At 42.3% G+C, this 4271-nt stretch overlaps 1 non-coding gene across 1 annotated transcript; it reads left to right on the forward strand.

The window, feature by feature from the left end:
• Window positions 1–644: 644 nt before the first annotated feature.
• LOC119927808 lies at window positions 645–782 on the forward strand. Its single transcript, XR_005450777.1, has one exon. It is a non-coding gene; the product is annotated as a small nucleolar RNA SNORA7 (small nucleolar RNA).
• The last annotated feature ends 3489 nt before the right edge of the window (window positions 783–4271 follow it).

Here is a 4271-nt window from a genome sequence, read left to right on the forward strand (position 1 = left end):
TAGTCGATCAGTGGTATTTATTGAGTGCTTACTGTGTGCAGAACAATACAACAAAGTTGACAGATATGATCCCTGCCCACCACAAGCTTGCAGTCTAGAGGGGCAGTGCTCAAAAATCAATAACTGATTATTTATGGAATTAATCGCCAACAAATGCTGGGGTGAACTACTTTGTTTCCACCCATTTCTAGATTGTTCTCCCTCTCTAGACTGTGAGATCCTTTTTGTAGGGGATGAAGGAGGTTGTATTTGTTAAGTGCTTACCTTGTGCCAGGCACTGTACTAAGTGCTGAGATAGATACAACTTTAGATTGGACACGGTCCCTGTCCCACATGGGGCTCACAGTCTCGATCCCCATTTTACAGATGAGGTAACTGAGCCACAGAGAAGTTAAGTAGGTCACACAGCAGACAAGAGGCAGAGTCAGGATTAGAACCCATGCTCTATCCTCTAGGCCACATATTTGGGTAGGAAACATGTCTACCAACTCTGTTATATTGTATTATCCGAAGCTCTCGGTACAGTGAACCGAACACAGTAAGCACTCAACAAATACAATTGATGATTAATTGATTTGCATTTCGATGGCACAGCTAAGGCCCAAGTCCAGATGTTATTGTTTAAAGAGATCTATCAATTAGAACCCCTTTCAGGGTCACACCTGGAGAGTTTCCAGTACTCTACCAGTCCCGTCTGTGGGAGGGAGAGTCAAGCAGAGGCCTATCCATTCCATTCCTAGCTTGGACAGTGGCTAGCGAGTGGAAGGCAATCTGTTACAAGTCAAAACTCACCTGTGCTGGGCAGCAGCAGCAGGGGGAGAGAGTCAAGTGTGCAGATTCAGGTTGACTGCACGGAAGGAGGTGATGGTAAACCACTTCTGTATTTTTACCAAAAAACCTCTATGGATACACTACCAGAACGATTGCAGATGGAGGTGGGGCGTTCTGAGAGAGATATGTCCATGATGTTGCTATGGGACGGACACGGCTCGGACAGCATAAGACAACAACAAGTAGTAGTTACAGTGTTTATGAAGCACTTGCTGTGTGCAGAGAACTGTGCTAAGCACTGGGAAAAAGTATACAGGTGGGAATTAGATGTGGACCCTAGCCCTCAAGGGGTTCCCCATCTAAGAATTCAGGTGTGAGGGTGAACAGATCAGAAACAATCACATCAGAAGCAAGGAAGCAACAAAGTATCTATCAGTCAGTCAGTGCATCTGTAGAGTTCTTACTATGTGCAGAGCACTGTGCTAAGCATTTGGGAGAATGCAATAGGAAACAGTGTAAAGAACAAGGACAAATATACAAAACAAAAACAAAATTCAGTATGGAGCTATGGCTAGAGGAACAGAATTTATCCTTGAGATTCGGACTTCATAGCCATGGCTACTGCAGCTATTAACTTTCTGAGAATTACATGAGGTCTCGTGCTGCAGGTGCTGATCTTATTCATTCATTCATTCAATTCGTTCAGTCGTATTTATTGAGCTCTTACTGTGTGCAGAGCATTATGCTAAGCGCTTGGGAAGTACAAGTCGGCAACAATAAAGACGGTCCCTACCCAACAACAGGCTCATAGTCTAGAAGGGGGAGACAGACTACAAGACAAAACACGTAGAAAGGTGTCAAAACTGTCAGAATAAGTAGAAATCAAAGTTGGGTTTTTTTTTATTTTAAGATTAACAGAATATAATTAAAATGTGTGAAAGCAACCAGTGCTCATCACTAGATGCCTTAAATCTAGAAAGGAAACAATGGTTTAGGTCAGACCTCTAATTAGATTCAACAATGGTACTGATCGAGTGCCTACTCTGGGCCAAGCACTATGCTAAACACTGGTCAGTTATTATCATTAGTGCTATTATTATGGTATTTGTTAATTGCTTATCAAGTGACAAGCACAATTCTAAGCACTGGCATAGGTGCAAGTTCCTTAGGTTGCCCACAGTCCCTAATAATAATAATAATAATGGCATTTATTAAGCACTTACTATGGGCAAAGCACTGTTCTAAGCTATGGGGAGATTATTCCTGCCTGGATGGTATTCTGTTCAGTTCCAGAGGTGATGAGAGGCCAAAAAGACACAGCGGAGGCTTTGATACCTGGGCTGGCACACTCAGAGAGTTCTTCAGCCATGGCGACAGAGGGGCAGAGGCTGCCCAGGAGGAGCAAGATTCACCCGGCTGGAGGTGAAGAGTGCACGGAGGAGAGGCAGAGCGGTGGTTTTTATATTCGGGCTGGCACACACGGAGCATGCCGGGGCCAGACAGAGAGTTTCTCAGCTGCGGTGGGCGGGCCGAAGGTGAACAGGGCACGTATTTTGCTCTGCTGCAATGGAAGAGAGGGACCTAAGAGACATAGCCGAGGTTTTATACGAGGCCTGCCATGTACAGAGAATGCCAGGGGCAGACATTCAGCTGTGGTGGAGGGCGTCGGGGGTGGCTGAGCCTCTGTACGAAGACACTTTTGCAATTACCAGATGTTTCACTCAGCAGGAGGTGAAGAGGGTCCTAACTCTAGCTCCCTAATTAGCATAAACATTTGCTGATCTCAGTAGGTTTGACAGGATTTATGCTTTTGGCTCCATTCCCTTTGACATTTTGATCACCTCTGATATTCTCCCCACCTCCATAGCACTTATGTACATAACCATCTGTAATTTATTTTATTGTCTGTCTCCACCACTAGTCTGTAAGCTCCTTGTATTTAGGGATCGTCTAGACCTACTATTTTCTATGGTACTCTTCCAAGCACTTAGTACAGTGTCCTGCACACAGTAAGTATTTAATAGATTATTATTATTATTATTAATCATATTTACTGAGCACTTACTGTGTGCAAAGCACTGTACTAAGCCCTTGGGAGAGTATAATATAGCATCGATAGATAGATAGATAGATAATATAGCTACATTATAATAGCTACCAGTAATTGATTGATTGTTACTAGATGCATTTCTGTTGGTAAATTACAACTGAGTGGGTCACCGATTCTACTATGGGCCCAAATTATCCTTCCTAATTTATGGCATTAAAACAAAGGTTATCCAAAGGATCAGCACCAACCTGACTTCCTTATTGGTCTGTTGGTGGTTCCTATTTGTCCAGGTAGTTACTTAGCTCAAGTATAATTTTCTCTCCCTTCCTGGAGGCCCCCCCTTGTCTTCTGTATGGCTTAGTGGAAAGAGCCCGGACTTGGGAGTCAGAGGATGTGGGTTCTAATCCCAGCTCCACCACTTATCTGCTGTGTGACCTTGGGCAAGTCACTTAACTTCTCTGGGCTTTCAGTTACCTCACCGGTAAAATAGAGATTAAGACTGTTAGCCCCACGTGGGGCAACCTGATTACCTTGTGTCTACTGTAGCACTCAGAAAAGTGCTTGGCACATAGTAAGAACTTAACAAATACCACAATTATCATTATTATTATTATACTGCTTTGATCTTCATTAATCATTCATTTAATCAGTCAGTGGTATTTATTGAGTGCTTACTGTGTGCAAGGCACTGTATTATGCATCTAGGGGAATGCAATACAATAAAGTAGGTAGACATGATCCCTGCCCACAAGGAGATTTTCTCTCCCATGATTCCAGAAATCTTGGCTTTTCCCACAGAACAAATCAACATGATAATTCTCCATTTTCAAGGCTCTGAGCACTTCATAAGGTAGGTACCACATAAGTATCTGTTACCGAATTGTACTTTCCAAGCACTTAGTACAGTGCTCTGCACACAGTAAGCACTCAATAAATATGAATGAATGAATACAATTGAATGAGTGAATGAATTAATCTCAAACACCTGAGTATTGATAATAAACAGAATCATTATTCAATGTCAGAGCTAGAGTGTCTAGAACACTCATTCTCTTCAAAAAAAACTTTCATTCAATTCACTCAATTGTACTTATTGAGGGCTTACTGTGTGCAAAGCACTGTACTAAGCACTTGGGAGAGGACAATAACAGCAAACAGACACATTCCAGCCCACAACAAGCTCACAGTCTAGAGGGGTAGACAGACATTAATATAAAAACAGATGAAAAACTCTTCTTTCTATCATTTTAGATCTATTTCTACTTAGATCCATTTATTTATGTTATTTTAGAGCTCCTAAGACTGGTTTTATTAATACATACCTTCAACCTTTGCATGAACCCTCATCTACCCCATTATGTGCCCCACCCCACCCCAGGAGTTTCTAATATCTGGGACAGAAATCTCCATTTCTCTGACAATTCTGCAAGTTTAGAAACACTTCAATGCC

Source organism: Tachyglossus aculeatus, chromosome 4, assembly GCF_015852505.1.
Source record: "Tachyglossus aculeatus isolate mTacAcu1 chromosome 4, mTacAcu1.pri, whole genome shotgun sequence".
Lineage (NCBI taxonomy): Eukaryota > Metazoa > Chordata > Mammalia > Monotremata > Tachyglossidae > Tachyglossus > Tachyglossus aculeatus.